Raw genomic sequence first — 18,900 nt, 5'->3', positions numbered from 1 at the left:
TGACCTTGACCTCTGACCGACAACCATGGGTCATGTGCGTAACAAATAGTCTAATTATGGGAAACATTTCTGTGTAGTAATAAAAAGTCCTTCAAGGTGAAACCAGGGTTGCCACTTAGTCAAGAAAATGAAATTTTCCCTTACTTTTCACTGACTTAAACCATACTGATCAATACCACCATTTTTTCAGCCTCCTCCTCCCCATACAGCCGTCCAATCCACCCTTTTATATTTATTTTGTTTCTGATATAACAAACTTTCTGGAGACATGGGTTGCCAAGCCTTTCAGACTTAAGAATTCCAAAATTGACATAAAAAAGAAATTGATATAAACACATTTAAATTATGTTTGTACACAATTACACCAAAATATGTTTGGAAATACTTATAAATACTGCTTGAAGCCTGTTATAGCCACTGAACATTTTAAACATTGACCTAGAATTTCATTTTTCCCCGACTTTTCCCTGACATTTCTAAAATTTCATTTTTCACTGACCATTATCAAGATTTCCCTGACAATTCACTGACCTTGAAAAAAAAAATCATTTTTCCCTGACTTTTCAAGGTAAGTGGCAACCCTGGAAAAGGTGAGATTAAAAATCTCGCTATTTTGCTCTGTCGCCTTGTCGCTCGGGAAAAAGCGAAAAGGCGACAATTGTTAAAGCACCAAAAGAAAAATCTTGCAGTTTTTCTTGTCGCCTTCCTGTTGCACATGCGCACACAATAATTGTTATGAGATGTGACAGAATGTATATTTTATACAGCGCATGCACTACTGGAAGACGACATAGCGAAAAGGCGAGACTTCTTTTACTGGCAGGTTGTCCCCTTTTCACTTTGTCTCAGGCGACAAAGCCATAGGGCAAGTTTTTTAATGCGCCATCAAAGTCTCGCTTGTTGTGGTTTTTCGCTTGTCGTGTTCTCAATCTTGCCTTTTCTCCCTGGTGCCAACAACAAAGCAAAAAGGCGACAATGAGCAGAAACCTAAAATCGGTGAAAGTGAAAAGGCCAAGTTGGCAGAAATCAGCCACCCTAGTCTACTGGGTGTGTATAAGTTGTTTTTTTTATGATCTGACCTTGTGGCCTAAGTTTTGACCTGGGAAGAGTAAGTTTCAAACTAGACATAGATATCATAATGTCAAATATTCAATTCAGGCTTCAAAAAGATCGGGAAGAAACGATCCTCTTGAATGGCAACAAGGCTTTTTATGATTTGACCCAATGACCTAGTTTCTGCTTTTAAATAACAAAGTTTCAAACTTGACCTAGATTTCATAGAGGCAATCATTCTAGTATGTTTCATGTAAAGCAAAAAATATGATCTTAAAAGAGTTTAACAGGATTTCCTATGTTTCATTTGATTTAGTGACCTTCTTTTTTGGCCCCAGCTTACCATGTTTAAAGCATGGCAAAGATTTAATGAAAACACATATTCTGATCAGTTTTCAGAAAGATCAGGTACAATGGCCCCTAGAGTGTTATTGAGGTTTTTCCATGATTTGACCTAGTGAACAGATAACTCAAATTCCAACTTGGTCAATATTTTCACAAGACAAACATTCTGATCAAATTTCATGAAAATTGGGCCAAAACTGTGACCATTAAAATATGAAAGAACCAAACAATTGTTGGCCCTGAACCTTTGGTTCCACTGAGCTAAGAATGTAAGAACTCTAAATCATTAAGTAAAGCTGTTTCCAAAGAACACTCAAGACTTCACTCCAAGAAATTTCTGATCACTAAGATAATGAATGATATGTTATATAATAAAAGTACCATTTTTCCTGTCAGTGAGCAAAAATCAAAAATATTTTGGTAACCACCTGCATTATCAAAACCACAATTATACATAAACCACAGCAAGGTGGTCTGAAGATGTGCATGTATGTGTTAGTACACCTGTACTATATAATCATTTTTTTTCTTCTTTACATAATATTAATATGCTATTTTTCTTATATAACAACCTGGCACTGACTCAGAACCTGTATTGTTGTGGCTGGAGGTTTATTGTACTGTACTATTATTAGAAACACTAGTAACCACAACCTTCTTTTTTCGAGTGAACTTCTAGGCACTTTTTGTACAATATAACAATTAAAAGCATATCGAAACTTATTCTTCTTCTCTACTGCATATTACGCAAGTTCATTTTCATTGCACTCAAAAGCAGTACCTGTAATACAAAATTTGTCTAACAGAAATGCATACTCACAGTTCTTTTTCATAAATCCATTCATTACAATCTGTCAAATCAATACAGTTTAATCTATCTTCTTTTTCTACTTGATCTGCATCTAAATGTACTTGGATATAGTAACACTGATATCTCTTCCTGCAATACTAAGTTGGTATTTCGAAATCCCATGTGTTTAAATCATGCTGTAGTTGTCTCCCTTGAGTACAAGTGAACTCCCAGTGCAAAGTTATGTCTACTTTTTCATTAATTTGCAAGTAGATTTAAACTAGAGTTGCATATAGCTGATGCTTTGGGATGCACAAACTAACAGTGTAAATTTCTTGATCAAGCTATATAAACAAGAGCTGTAAGAAAAACCGCATGCTCAACTATTCAGAAATGTTTACCAATATATTAAATAAAAATGTGTGAGAAGGGAAGGGAAGAAAAAGTGTGGGTACCAGTTAGAAGTGAGGTAAAGGGATACCTACCAATGTCAAGAAAAAATATGAGATATGTGAACACAAGCATGCTATAAAACTTTAACTAATACTATTACAAAATTAGCCCCGACTGACCTTGACTTCTGAGGTAACTGGCCCTAAACCAAAAGATGTCTACATCTTACAAAGACCCTTATGTGAGGTTTGCTGATTTTAGGGCAGCAGCTGATACAGTGAATTTGAAAAGCTTGCCATAAAACTTTAACCAGCACTATTACAATATCTGAACCTTGATCTTTGATGTACTTTGCCCTAAGCCGAAAGAAGTCTGCCTCTTACTAAGATCAATCCTTATGTGGAGTTTGATGATTATAGAAGTAATTAAGAAGATAAATAAAACTGGGAAACTTGCCAGTACACATAAAAACCATCATAGTGACCTTGACCTTTAGGATTCCGGACTCAAAAATACCAGACCTGATGTTTGCCACAAAACTTCATCTTGAATGCAACAGACACAAGAAGCAATGGCAATGCCAGAGGGAATACAACACCCTTCCTTCTTCTCCAAACAGTTGAGTTAAAAATAGTTACATAATTAGGCACTTAGCAAAAAAAAAAAACATCACAAGAAGTAATATTCTATAGAAAGTACCTTTTACATCTAGTGTTTCCTGCAAAACTTCTTCCAGCCAACAGTGAACCTGTCAATGATAACAAACAAATAATTATATAGAATAATATCTCTTCACAAGAATTGAATGTACACATATCTAACTTTTTATGTTGTCACCACTCTTCTTTACAGTCAACATCCCCAAAATTGTCAATTGTTATAGGGTGTAAAGCACCCATTCAAGGTAGCTCTATCTAACCTTTAGCCTGCTGGCAGCAAGTGATTTTGCCTTTGCGACCAGTGCAGATCATGATCAGCCTGCACATCAATGCAATCTGATCATGATCTGCACTGTTCCCCATTCAGACAGTATCTTTTTGGTATGTACCCCTTTTAACAGTTAATGGTACTGTCCAAATTGAAAGATGGACAAGTTCATTCTAGAAATATAGCAAGGTAAGGGCTAAAGTCTCTACCAAAAGAGAACTTGTGTGGGGATCTAACTGAATATTCACAACTGCTGTTTTATTAGTTTGTGTGACCTACTCTCTTGACTTAGCTGCTATGGCATCTGCTGTACTATTTTCCTGAAACACAAATTATACTTCAACTGAAAAGTAAAGAGTAATTTAGCTGTAGACAAACAAGAGGACCATGATGGTCCTGAATCGCTCACCTCTTCCCACATGATCCAGTTTTGAGTATGACATCGTTTTTTCTATTATTTGACATAGTGACCTAGTTTTTGAGCTCATGTGACCCAGTTTTGAACTTGACCTAGATATTATAAAGATAAAAATTCTGACCAATTTTCATGAAGATCCATTGAAAAATATGGTCTCTAGAGAGGTCACAAGGTTTTTCTATTATTTGACCTATTGACCTAGTTTTTTAAGGCACGTGACCCGGTTTCAAACTTGACCTAGATATCATCAAGGTGAACATTCTGATCAATTTTCATGAAGATCCATTCAAGGGTATGGCCTCTAGAGAGGTCACAAGGTTTTTCTATTTCAAGACCTACTGACCTAGTTTTTGATCGCAGTTGACCCAGTTTCAAACTTGACCTAGATATCATCAAGATAAACATTCAGACCAACTTTCATACAGATCCCATGAAAAATATGGCCTTTAGAGAGGTCACAACGTTTTTTCATTATTTGACCTACTGACCTACTTTTTGAAGGCACGTGACCCACTTTCGAACTTGACTTAGATATCATCAAGGTGAACATTCTGACCAATTTTTATGAATATCCATTCACAAGTATGGCCTCTAGAGAGGTCACAAGGTTTTTCTATTTTTAGACCTACTGACCTAGTTTTTGACCGCACATGACCCTGTTTCGAATTTGACCTAGATATCATCAAGATGAACATTCAGACCAACTTTCATGAAGATCCATTGAAAAATATGGCCTTTAGAAAGGTCACAAGGTTTTTCTATTATTTGACCTACTGACCTAGTTTTTGACGGCACATGACCCACTTTCAAATTTGACCTAGATATCATCAAGATGAACATTCAGACCAACTTTCATACAGATCCCATGGAAAATATGGCCTCTAGTTAGGTCACAAGGTTTCTCTATTATTTGACCTACTGACCTAGTTTTTGATGGCACGTGACCCACTTTCGAACTTGACTTAGATATCATCAAGGTGAACATTCAGACAAATTTTCATGAAGATTTCATGAAATATATGGCCTCTAGAGAGGTCACAAGGTTTTTCTATTTTTAGACCTACTGACCTAGTTTTTAACCGCACGTGACCCAGTTTCGAACTTGACCTAGATATCATCAAGATGACCATTCAGACCAACTTTCACACAGATCCCATGAAAAATATGGCCTTTAGAGAGGTCACAAGGTTTTTCTATTATTTGACCTACTGACCTAGTTTTTGATGGCACGTGACCCAGTTTCGAACTTGACCTAGATATCATCAAGGTGAACGTTCTGACCAATTTTCATGAAGATCTTGTGAAATATATGGCCTCTAGAAAGGTCACAAGGATTTTCTATTTTTAGACCTACTGACCTAGTTTTTGATGGCACGTGACCCAGTTTCGAACTTGACCTAGAAATCATCAAGATGAACATTCAGACCAACTTTCATACAGATCCCATGAAAAATATGGCCTTTAAAGAGGTCACAAGGTTTTTCTATTATTTGACCTACTGACCTAGTTTTTGAAGGCACGTGACCCAGTTTCGAACTTGACCTAGATATCATCAAGGTGAACGTTCTGACCAACTTTCATGAAGATCTTGTGAAATATATGGCCTCTAGAGAGGTCACAAGGTTTTTCTATTTTTAGACCTACTGACCTAGTTTCTGACCGCACGTGACCCAGTTTCGAACTTGACCTAGATATCATCAAGATGAACATTCTGACCAATTTTCATGAAGATCCATTGAAAATTATGGCCTCTAGAGAGGTCACAAGGTTTTTCTATTTTTAGACCTACTGACCTAGTTTTTGACGGCACGTGACCCAGTTTCGAACTTGACTTAGATATCATCAAGATGAACATTCTGACCAACTTTCATAAAGATCCCATGAAAAATGTGACCTCTAGAGTGGTCACAAGCAAAAGTTTACGGACGGACGGACGGACGGACGCACGGACGACGGACACCGCGCGATCACAAAAGCTCACCTTGTCACTTTGTGACAGGTGAGCTAATAAAACAGTTTGTTCTAATTAGTCCACAGACCAGTCACAACTGATGAAAGCCTCTAAGCAATGTGCTCTTGCCTACAGGTAACACAATTCATATTAATTTATTTTAGCTCGATTGTGATGAAAGCTTAAAGCTTATTTGAACCACTCTCGAGTTCGCTTCCTGGAAAAACCAGTACTGGTGTCATATGAGAAGGCGTGATCATGACCCCAATGGGGCTCGAACCCACAACCCCCGGGTTGACCTTGCTTATGACCTTTGACCTACAGACTAGACTCATGCACTTGAAACACCTTATCAAGCATTTTACATCCAGGGTTTGATAAACTGTGTAGCAATCCAAAAGTTATAGTGTCAAAACACAAAATGTTTTGGACAGAGACACTATCAAACTAACATACAGATGACAGTTCAATTAACAATTAATTTATGCTCAAGTTCAGCTTTTGTCTTGTGCTGCAGAAATGCAGACTGCTTGAATTAACATAACTTGAAGCCCAGACACATGAAGCATCTTGAAGCCCAGACACATGAAGCATCTTATTTAGCTTTGAGTTCATTGATAAATATTGCAGAAATTGCAAAACCTGGGGCGAAAACAGTAGGAGCTACTATTACTAGTAGACAGCAATTTACAATACAATAATTAAATTTCAGCTATATTATGAAGTTTTCAGCACGAAAAGTGAAGGCCACTGTAGCAGAAAGACAATATCCATATTGAATATGTGATGTTGTGCATGATAAGTTGTCATCCCAAGTCACAATTCCAAGCTATCTATATTTATAGAAGAATACTGTCTGTAGAAGCCTTATTAAGTTTAATATCAGGTTATAAAAAGCAGCATTCTTATCTGGTATAACCTATTAACTGACTGTAACACAGCATTCCATAACAAGGCAATAACCAAGACTAGCCAAAACTAGCTGCTTCCAAGCATTTTTCTGTTTCTATTGCTTGAGGAAGATTGGCATGTGTCAGGGCTGCAAAATGGGACTAGATTAAGAATGTTAATTTTGAACTATAGCAATAACTTTTTCTTACAGGCTCACAAGTGACAATCTAGTTGTTGTTTTCTAGATTTTGCATGATTCAACACAGGTGCATATCCTATCTTCCTAACTTCCTTATTCTTCAAACAAATCATCTTTACCAAATCTCATAAAACCCTTCCTTAAATCTTATCCTGTTGTTGCAGGATTTTGAAATAGATTGATATATGGTTCACCTGTACCACTGTAAACAACTGGCAAATAATCATAATTTTCCTCTCCTTTTTGTTTTTGCTTTCTTTTCCCTAGTAATAGAACATTTTCCTATCTAGCTTTATTGTCAGATTCAATGTTAGGCAGTAATTTTGGTTCATATTTCTCTTTACATTGTCATTTTCAGACAATTCAGAAAATTACTCCTCATTAAATTGAAAATTACAGGTTTACCAGGTATTTGAAATGAAGAATTTCAAGGCTCATAATGCCTTTGATTATAATGTGGTTGCCACTTTTTGTTGTAAACACGAAATACATTAATTTCTTTTTAAACTTAATTTTCAATAATTGTTTCCTCATAATAACTTCAAAGGTTTGAATATGGGTTAACACAGTAGAAATTATTATTCAATTTGATGTTTTGATTACATCCCTTTATAGTAACAGTAAACCGGCATGTGCGCGCTTTTCTAGCCATCTAAGTATGCTTAACATCTGTTTGGACAGCTGCTTTATCTGTTTTTAATATAAAATTTTTAAGCCTTATGGAACTTTAAAGTGTTCTCTTCTTTCTAACAACTTTGCACTACTGTCCCTCAGTGAGCACTATATATACAAGGTCATTGGTAAGCTCTTATTCACAAACTCTTTTAGAATTATATAACAGTAACTAATATCCATTTAAGCACAACTTACGAGCTTGCATTTAGAAGCATTGGAACCTGCTTTTCAGAAAAAGGCCCTGAAATATAATGATCTTCCAACAAAGTTAAACAGGCAAAATCTGACAATCAAAAGACTGACCTGAAAAGCCACAGGCAGATAACTTTAATAAACTAGAACATGATAGGTGTGTATTCATTTCACACATGTATAAGGGTAGAAATTTTCAGCTTTCATATTCAGTCGCTCCAATTTTTGCTTTCTTGTACTGTCATATTATTTTTGTTCCCTTTTGAATGAAAAAAAGTCCAGAGACTAAGTACACTGTGTGTTTCAAACGATTTCTATTCTTTTCAATCATATATTAAAATATTATATGATATTCATAACACATACATATGTTGCTTATATACAATACCGTCATCTTACGAGTATAGGTCGCACCTTTTTTACCGAGATTCTGGTCAGGAAAGACCGATGTGACCTATACATGGGTATAGGACAAGACCACATTTTTTCCCTGGCTTAAAGAATTAAGAAAATCGATCTTCAATGTTTACACCACGTACCTTTACATTGAAGAGAATTCAAGAGGAGTAACTACTTATGACCAGGGCTTTGGTAAAAGCCGGTATCGGGACCAGGCGTCTTAAATAAGTTTTGTATAAAATGTAATATTAGGACCTCCCACAAAAGCTTTAAAGAAAGGCTGTTTTTCATCAAAATATATTTTACAACGCATTTCTATAACCTCATCATTAAGTTTTTAGCAAAATCCCAAGATGGTGTTATCACACATTTTGCAAGCACATCAAACCAACTGTAATTACTGTACAGTAGCCGCAACACACGAGTCGATAACTAGGAGATGTTTGAGAAGGTGACGAGATCGAAAAGGTGTTGAGAAGTTTGGGAAGGTGTTAAGAAGTTTGGTCAATACCTTAAATACCTGTGTTTTCGAAATAAATTTCATTGAAACTGTCAATTTAGTAGTATATTAATATTTCACCTTGCAATTTTAATAAGTCTTTTTCACAACTTTGTTAAAATAACGGGTGCCGCAACAATGGCCGACCAATGCCGGGAAAATCGCATTTCCTTACAAATTTACATGTATTTGAGATTCCTTTTTTTTTTTGCGACCAATACACTGGAAATCTGTAGATATTTTTTCATTGCGTCTTATACACGACTGCAACTCGTACAATGATGGTAGTACACGTACTGAAATTCCTATCAAAAATGGCTTCTGATCATCGTAAAGTAACTGCTATGGTATCAGTATATTGACAAATTAAATCATCATCGCTGACAAAATTGAAGCCTTCTACTTGACTGAACTATCACCTTGGCCTGTCACTAGAACATGCCCAGACCTAGTCCAACTTTTGGCATAATTATCACTTTCATTTTTTGGTATAATGTAATGCATCAACATCTGAAGATAAATGCAACTTTGTTTCTGTAAAAAAATCTAGAAGAACTTAAAATTATATTTTATGTCCAAATAAAATATTTTCATTTTATTCAAACCTATCAGCAAAGTCTTTTCCAAATCAACTACTTTCTGGCTTTCCTAAATATAGTTTGACTGTAGCAAAAGGTTATTTTTTTCAATTTTTAAAATTCACTAAAATCTGAACTGTACATCATAAAACAGTCAGTGCAAACTACGCAATACTTCACAGAATATTAAATAAAATCGGATTTTTTATTTAAAGTTAAAACCTGCTTTTACATGTTTCAATATGAGATACGAGAAGGCGCCTGTGCCTGTTTTTTTGGGAGAAAATAGCCTATAATTTGGGTAAAAGGGGAAGAAAAATCTTGATGTCAAGTCAATTTTAGGGGGAAAAATTTGTAAGAGGGAGCCACTGCTATAAAAGGAAACAAGGCACTGACATTAAAGATATTTGTGTCACTGAACCTGTCTGCACCCTTAATCAACTGTATTCCTGTTACTTCTCCTTTCTATCTACAGGAAACATTTACAGAGAACATGAAACATGCTTGACTCTTAAAATGGACTCACAAATCAATATTTTCAATGAATGCCGAATCAGCTAATTTAGGAATTGTCTGAAGAAATAAGAGTTTGATCAGATTACTCCATACCAAGTGCTCTGCTATTGATTTTATTGATTCCAGGAGACTCATGCTCGTAAGGTCAGGCAAATAATTTGTATCTTCTTGCTTTATATGCAGATAGCTGAACTGTCTGATACAAATTCAAAATCAATGACTGAATTAATTCAATAAAAAAAGTATTGTTATCATATCGGACTAAAATAAAATACTGTCTTTTTCCTTTCCACAAATTACAAAAAAAAATGCTGTGATCCAAAATATTTTATTGCTAGATCCAATAAAAGATTTTTTTCTTCTAAGTTAAATATATTTTTAGGTTCAAATAGTTTCGGGACAAAAACAAACAAAAGTACAATTGCACTGACTCTTTGAAATTCTCATTTTTACCATGGGTCATCCCAGTATAGATTGTAATATCTCTCAATTATGACACTGCTTCTTTTAAGATGGATTTACAAGGAGTTTAAGACTTGAATTGGAGAATCCAATGCAATACCTAAATTAAGGACTGTTTTGCTTCTTGGCATATACCAACTTTGTCTTCGAACTACTAAGTCCCTGAAAGGGATTAACAGTAACAGCAGATAGAAGGACAAACACTTAACCTTGTCTAGGTTTAAGCTGACGTCATCACCTGCCATGATGCTCATTCTGAGTCACAGATGTGAAGAAACAAGACACAGATACCATAGTAGCCAATCAAAAAGACATTAAAACTCTTCCTGATATTGATCAATTGATCTGCCTGAATTATATTGTTAACATTCTCAGAGCTACATACATTTTTTTTTTATTTGGGTTTTACTGTGCACCAACACAGTATAGGTTATATGGCGCCAAACAGGACTACAAATTTTGGTTCCACATCTCATTTACATCACATTTTTTTTTATTTGGGTTTTACTGCGCACCAACACAGTATAGGTTATATGGCGCCAAACAGGACTACAAATTTTGGTTCCACATCTCATTTACATCAAAATAAAAACACGAGGTATGGAATCAAAATTTGTATACCTGCTAGAATCACAGAGTTACTGCAAAACCAAGTGTTAAGACCCTATTAGTCGCCTCTTACGATCATGCAAGGGTAAGACAGTGGTTCCAATTCTTTTCACATGGGGCATTTTATTTCAATATATGGCACATTACTATAACTTATTTCTTCTATCACTGTGTTTAACACCATATTAGATCACTGGGGTGGGGGGGGTGCATAATACTGAAAAACAATATCAAGAAACACCTTTCACAGGAGGAGATAAGGCATGTGTAAAGTGGGCAGTGTAATTGGATCCTTAAAGCCAATATCATGACATACAAGAAACAAAACTTTCCTGCCACTGTACATTGTTTCATGACTCCAGGTGACCTATTTTTTAAAATATATAATTATGCAATACAAACTTTAATTCAACGAAGTAAAAGACCATAATTATAACTCTGGTCTAGCTAAGTGAAATCACTAAGAGAACACCAGATGCACAACTTCACATGCTAGATGTTTTATGGCTCTAGGTCAAGTACCTTTTGAGACACATAGGACACAAACGTGTGTGCCCTTAAGGTTAATGTATTTTTGACTAAGTCAAGGAACATAACTCTGGTATTCCTGAGTGAAATCAAAATAAAAACAAGAGCACCGCCTAAGGGTGCCATCAATAGTCTGCAAATGTTGGACTGTATGTAACAAAAGTGTTATAGTTCAGCATTATATTTTCTAAGTACAAAAAGGGCTATAATTCTGATAAAATGCAGGTTAGAGTATGGTTCTTGGCCTACATAGTCATCTAACAATGATAAACAAGTGTGCAATGTTTCAAAGCTGTAACTCTTACACTTTTTGTGAAAAGGTGGACCTAAACAAAACATTTAACCAAGAAACTCAAATTTACTAAGTACAAAAAAGGCCATAATTCTCACAACATGCTTATCAGAGTTATGGTTTTTGGCCTACACAGTCAACTAATGAAGATAAACAAGTGTGCAAAGTTTCAAAGATGTAGCTCTTAAGTTTTTGAGAAAAGGTGGACCCAGGGCTTTTTTCCCCTAAAAATCCACCTCCGGTAAAAGGAGGTAATTCCCAATCAAAACAAAAGATCACAGAGAGATCTTGGCGCCCACCAATGTGCCATTTTTGAGTGTTCCAAATTTCAAGACTTATTGACTAGCTCAAGGTCAAATTTCATTTCCGTACAAAACACTGTGCATGTGGTCCATGCATGTGGTCCAAATTTGAAAGCTGTAGCTTGAGAAATGTGAAAGTAGGTCACTAGATCAATTTCAAGGACAAAGTTCTTTGTACACAAAACTATGCATGTGCATCAAGTTTGAAGGCTGTAGTTTGAGAAATTTGAAAGTAGGTCACTAGATCAATCCTAAGGTCAAAGTTTATTTCGGTACACAAAACTATGCAAGTGGTCCAAATTTGATAGCTGTAACTTGAAAAATGTGGAAGTAGGTCACTAGGTCAAAATCAAGGTCAAATTTCATTTCAGAACACAAATCTATGCATGTGGTCCAAATTTGAAGCCTGTACCTTCAAAAATGTGAAAGTAGGTCACTAGGTCAATGTCAAGGTCAAAGTTTGTTTTGGTACACAATCCTATGCATGTGGTCTAAATTTGAAGCCTGTAGCTACAGAAATGTGAAAGGAGGTCTCTAGGTCAATTTTAAGGTCAAAGTTCATTTCGGAACAAAAAACTATGCAAGTGGTCAAAATTTGAAGGCTGTAGCTTGAGAAATGTGAAAGTAGGTCACTAGGTCAAAATCAAGGTCAAATTTTATTTCGGAATACAGAACTATGCATATGGTCCAAATTTGAAGCCTGTACCTTCAAAAATGTGAAAGTAGGTCACTAAGTCAATGTCAAGGTCAAAGTTTGTTTCGGTACACAAACTATGCATGTGGTCCAAATTTGAAGGCTCTAGCTTGAGAAATGTGGAAGTAGGTCACTAGGTCAAAATCAAGGTCAAATATCATTTCGGAACACGAAACTATGCATATGGTCCAAATTTGAAGCCTGTACATTCAAAAATGTGAAAGTAGGTCACTAGGTCACTGTCAAAGTTTTTTTCGGTGCACAAAACTATGCATGTGATCCAAATTTGAAGACTGTAGCTACAGAAATGTGAAAGTAGGTCACTAGGTCAAAATCAAGGTCAACTCATGTCAAGGTTCATCTTGTCACTCAAAACCATACATGTGGTCAAAATTTGAATGTTGTAGGTTATTGACAGGAAGATTTTAAAAGCTTTTCCCTATATAAGTCTATGTAAACTATGTGACCCCCAGGGCAGGGCCATACTTGACCCCAGGGAAATAATCTGAACAAACTTGGTAGAGGACCACTAGATGATGCTTCATACCAAATATCAAAGCCCTAGGCCCTGTTGTTTTGGACAAGAAGATTTTTAAAGTTTTTCCCTATATAAATCTATATAAATTATAAAAATAAACAAAGGGCCATAACTCACTCAAAAATTGTTGAACCAGTCTGATTTTCAGGGCGACACAACTAGGGTACCAATACATCATTCTGACAAAGTTTGGTCAAAATCCCCCTGGTAGTTTCTGAGGAGATGCGATAACGAGAAATTGTTAACGGAGGGACGGACGGACGACGAACCACGGACACAGAGTGATTTGAATAGCCCACCATCTGATGATGTGGGCTAAAAAGTATGTTTTTTTCCCAAAGTTGAATTTAAAATTCCCAAATGATCATACCTTTTAGGGTTTTTGCTGTTTTAAGGTAGTTTTACTAATTTGTATGTATACTTAGGTAAATTATAATACTGTTGAACAATTACTGAAATGCAATTCATTAATATTTCACACAAAAACACATTTATGTAAATTTTTGGTAATTTGAAAATTGTCCCAATTAAGACAATTTCTGAGAGCATTTTCCCAATTCCACCAGTGTCGGTGGCATTCCCAAATTGATGAAAAAAAGGCCTGGGACCAAACAAAAAATTTAACTAAACAAGGAGCTGCGTTCAATAAATGCTTGATGCCCCCGGTGGCATCCTTGTCGATACAAAGCAACCTAAGTCCAAAACGAGGTCAAGGTCAAACTGAGGTCGGGTGATGTTTGAAGATGAGGAATGGTCACAGGTTACATCTGTATTAGCATCAATTCATTCTTGTAAGTGGTATTAATGCTAGTCAAAACGGTCCCATTTGGTTAACCAAGAGATGGCCCATATAAAGCAACCTAAGTCCAAAATGAGGTCAAGGTCAAGGTCAAACTGAGGTCAGGTGATGTTTGAAGATGAGGAATGGTCACAGGTTACATCTGTATTAGTATCAATTCATTCTTGTAAGCGGTATTGATGCTAGACGAAACGGTCCCATTTGGTTAACCAAGAGATGGCCCATATAAAGCAACCTAAGTCCACGGACAGACGGACAGACAGACAGGATGATCACTATATGCCTCCCGCATCAGTAGATGCCGGGGGCATAAAAACTCAAATTTTCTAAGTATAAAAAGGGCCATAATTCTCACAAAATGAATATCAGTGTTATGGTGTTTGGCCTACACAGTCAACTAATGATGATAAACAAGTGTGCAATGTTTCAAAGATGTAGCTCTTACACTTTTTCCGAAAAGTCGGACCTAAACAAAAGCTTTAACCAGGAAACTCACATTTTCTAAGTATAAAAAGCGCTATATTCTGACAAAATGCATACCAGAATTATGGTTCTTGGCCTACACAGTCAACTAATGATGATAAACAAATGTGCAAAGTTTCAAAGCTTGAGCTCTTATGATTTTTGAGAAAAGGTGGACATAAACAGAAATTCTAACCAAGAAACTCAAATTTTCTAAGTACAAAAAGGGCCATAATTTTGACAAAATGCATATCCAAGTTATGGTTCTTGGCTTACATAGTCATCAAATGATGACAAACAAGTGCGCAAAGTTTCAAAGCTGTAGCTCTTACCATTTTTGAGAAAAGGTGGACCTAAATAAAAATTTTAACCAACGCCGACAATAAAGTGATGACAATACTTCACAGATTTTTTTCAAAAATCAGACAAGCTAAAATCAGGTGCATACATTCACATGCTTAAATAATATTCACACATGGTTTCATGACTCTAGGTGAAATAAAAACTTCAAAGCACTTTATGTGTATTTTCCACTAAGTCAAGAACCATAACTCTGGTCTTGCTGGCTGACATCCCAAACAAAACACTAGGTGCACAACTTCACATACTACATAATAATCCCCTATTAAGTATTTTATGACTTAAATTAAAGAACTTTTTGAGACACATGTGCGTCGTGACACAAACTTGTATGCCCTTTAGGAGTATTTTTTACTTAATCTAGGGCCACAACTCTGGCCCAACAGAAATCACACATAAACCCCATGTGCACAACTTCACATGCTGAATAATATTCCAGGGTTCTCGCCTGTCGGGTGCGATATGCCTTCAGGCTTTGAGCTGTATATTCGGCAAAATGACAGTTTGTAGCCAAAGTCAAACAAGACCTGTATTTCATGATGTTACACCTGTGTGACAAAAATTATATAAATCTATCAAGCCATTCATGAGTTATTGTCAATGACAATGACAATGACAAAATTTTATTCGCTTTAAGGCCTCCGGCCCATGCAAAATATATATACATTTACAAATATGTGTACAAAGTATAGCATGTTAAAGTCAATCAAATAGACACAATACATTTATATCAGGCAATATCTTTCAAGTACTGGTTAACAATATGTGGTTATAACTCCTGCATACAAAGTTTTCTCTTTTGAAAGGCATGGTATAAGAATACAGCAACTGACTTTTGATCAATTCTACATTTTTAGATGACATAAGCATATTAAATTTGTTAACATTTGGTTGGAGATAATACTTTTGTGGTAAATATGAAACACGTAGATCTGAGTAACAGGTACATTTCAACAAAAAGTGGTATTCATCTTCAATACTATTATTATCACATAGTTAACATAGTCTATTTTGTCTTGAAATATTTGCATACCTTCCTTTTTCAATTTCAAGATCATGACTACCTATTCTAAAATTGACATAAATATATCTGAACTTTCTAATATCTAAGACATCTAGATAAGGTTCGAAAACAAAATCACTTTTGTACAATTTATAACTTCTAAGTTTCGGGTTAACACTAACAGTTTCACAACACTCCTGTGTACTGACATCTCTAAGTCTGTTTTCGAACATATTCAAAAAAGAGTTTTCATGTTGTACATTTTGATCATACCATACATAACCAAACCCGAAGGTCTGCAAACATGATTTAACAGAAGTAGTCCAATTTACACACCCATATCTGTCATCATTTAACATCATGTTATAACACTTTTTCACAAGTCTTTCATCTGGCATTTTAAAAAATTTTAGCCAGTACTTTAAGGCCCTTTTATGTTTTTATATACAATGGATATCTTGCACAGTCACCCAGGATTGCAGAATTTGATGCTTTTTGTTTGGCACACACAAACCTTTTACATGCATAATATTGAACACGTTCAAGTTCTTCAAATTTGTCAAGGTCAAAGTTTGTTTCGGTACATAAAACCATGCATGTGGTCCAAATTTGAAGGCTCTAGCTTGAGAAATGTGAAAGTAGGTCACTGGGTCAAAATCAAGGTCAAATTTCATTTCGGAAGACAAAACTATGCATGTGGTCCAAATTTGAAGCCTGTATCTTCAAAAATGGGAAAGAAGGTCACTAGGTCAATGTCAAGGTCAATGTCAAGGTCAAAGTTTTTTCGATACACAAAACTATGCATGTGGTCAAAATTTGAAGGCTGTAGCTTGAGAAAATGTGAAAGTAGGTCACTAGGTCAAAATCAAGGTCAAATTTCATTTCAAAACACAAATTTATGCATGTGGTCCAAATTTGAAGACTGTACCTTTCAAAATGTGAAAGTAGGTCACTAGGTCAATGTCAAGGTCAAAGATTTTCTCGGTTCACAAAACTATGCAGGTGGTCCAAATCTGAAGGCATTAGCTTGAGAAAAGTGAAAGTAGGTCACTAGGTCAAAATTAATGTCAAATTTCATTTCGAAACAAGAACTATGCATATGGGCCAAATTTGACGCCTGTACCTTCAAAAATGTGAAAGTAGGTCACTAGGTCAAAATCAAGGTCAAAGTTTTTTCTGGTGCACAAAACTACGCATGTGGTCCAAATTTGAAGGCTGTAGCTACAGTAATGTGAAAGTAGGTCACTAGGTCAAAATCAAGGTCAACTCAAGTCAAGGTTCATCTTGCCACTCAAAAATATACATATGGTCCAAATTTGAATGTTGTAGTTATTGACAAGAAGATTTTAAAAGCTTTTCTCTATATAAGTCAATATGAACCATGTGACCCCGGGGCGGGGCCATATTTGACCCTAGGGGGATAATTTGAAAAAAACTTGGTAGAGAACCACTAGATGATGCTACATTGCAAATATCAAAGCCCTAGGCTTTGTGGTTTGGACAAGAAGATTTTCAAAGCTTTTCCCTATATAAGTCTATGTAAACCATGTGACCCCCAGGGCGGGGCCATATTTGACCCTAGGGGGATAATTTGAACAATCTTTGTAGAGAACCACTAGTTGATGTTACATACAAAATATCAAAGCCCTAGGCCCTGTGGTTTTGAGCAAGCGGTTTTTCAAAGTTTTCCCTATATAAGTCTATATAAACCATGTGACCCCCGGGGCGGCGCCATATTTGACCCCAAGGAAATAATTTGAATCATATTGGTAGAGGACCACTAGATGATGCTTCATATCAAATATCAAAGCCCTAGGCTCTGTGGTTTTGGACAAGAAGGTTTTCAATGTTTTTCCCTATATAAATCTATGTAAATTATAGAAATAAACAAAGGGCCATAACTCACTCATAAATTGTTGAACCAGTCTGATTTTCATGGGAACACAACTAGGGTACCAATACATCATTCCGACAAAGTTTGGTCAAAATCCCCCCAGTAGTTTCTGAGAAGATGCGATAACGAGAAATTGTTAACGGACGGAATGACGGACGGACCACGGACGCAGTATGTTATGCTTAAAAAATGGACCAAGTTTGAAAGAATTATCTTCATTATTTTTCAAGAAATATTAGTTTATAAGTCAAAAGCCTGATCGGGCAATGTTACCAGCCTGATCATTCAAAATATGTGCATGGACATCAGTGTGACAAAATTTTTCAGAGTGCAGTATGTAGGCTTAGTAGCGAGTCAGCAAACAATGCTATATTTCATTTTGGCCTTGCAATACAGAACAAGCGCTGTGCACTACCTGTTCATATTTAGTTATGATATTAAGTAACAACTGACACTGACACCAGCTATTCACACGTGAAAAAAAAACCAGCTGATAAGTATGTCAAGGTCGTTTTCATAAATTAACATATTCCATTGGTCGATGTCAGCACTCCCCCACCAGAAGAACCAATCAGTTAAACGCCGGTACATGCGCGTTCTATTTTTAACAAACTATTTCGTAATACACATTATTCTTACAAAAAAATGAAATTATTTGAAAATTTTTATCATGTATTAAATGCATATTTACTTACTCTTCAATATCGTCGGAAACTGAACGCAAGACAGACAGCAATAGAGCGAAAACACTTATAAATGCAAATATAGCAGTCGCTAAAATCACACACCTTCCATTAAAATGCCCGGATGTACTAGACAAATGCTAATCCGAAATTCGGCATTATTGTTGTCATCTCATATTTTTCAAAGTTATCTGGCATAAATAATATTGCAAATAACACATTTAAAAAAATAACAAGTATCCTTAATATATGCATACATTTTACTAAATTCCTGACACCACAGAGCTGGAAGTGTCTCTCGTAGTTTTTCTCTGTTGCGCATGCTAAGACCCAGTCCAACTCGTGGCGTAATTATCACTTTCGTTTCATTTCAGTCTGATATTACGTCCAACTCAGCCGCGTCCGAACACAGGCGTAATCATAATTAGTAATTAAAATATGAAAATGA

General features: G+C 35.8%; 1 protein-coding gene across 4 annotated transcripts in view; it reads right to left on the bottom strand.

Annotated features, from left to right (window-relative positions):
• Positions 1-18,587, bottom strand: part of LOC123545243 (estrogen-related receptor gamma-like) — a 159,010-nt gene extending 140,423 nt beyond the window's left edge. For 2 of the 4 annotated variants that reach the window (XM_053521388.1, XM_053521387.1), the window contains exons 1-2: positions 18,465-18,587; positions 3,281-3,329 (exon numbers count right to left, since the gene is read on the bottom strand). The gene's annotated coding sequence lies outside the window, so the exon portion shown is untranslated. Of the gene's footprint in view, positions 1-2,218; positions 2,369-3,280; positions 3,330-18,464 lie in introns of those variants that run through there. The other 2 variants (XM_053521394.1, XM_053521402.1) reach the window with 2 other exon arrangements.
• Positions 18,588-18,900: the final 313 nt, after the last annotated feature.

This window comes from Mercenaria mercenaria, chromosome 1 (genome assembly GCF_021730395.1).
Source record: "Mercenaria mercenaria strain notata chromosome 1, MADL_Memer_1, whole genome shotgun sequence".
Classification (NCBI taxonomy): Eukaryota; Metazoa; Mollusca; class Bivalvia; order Venerida; family Veneridae; genus Mercenaria; species Mercenaria mercenaria.
Note: the sequence above shows the minus strand (reverse complement) of the source record. Positions and strands in the feature narration are given on the sequence as shown.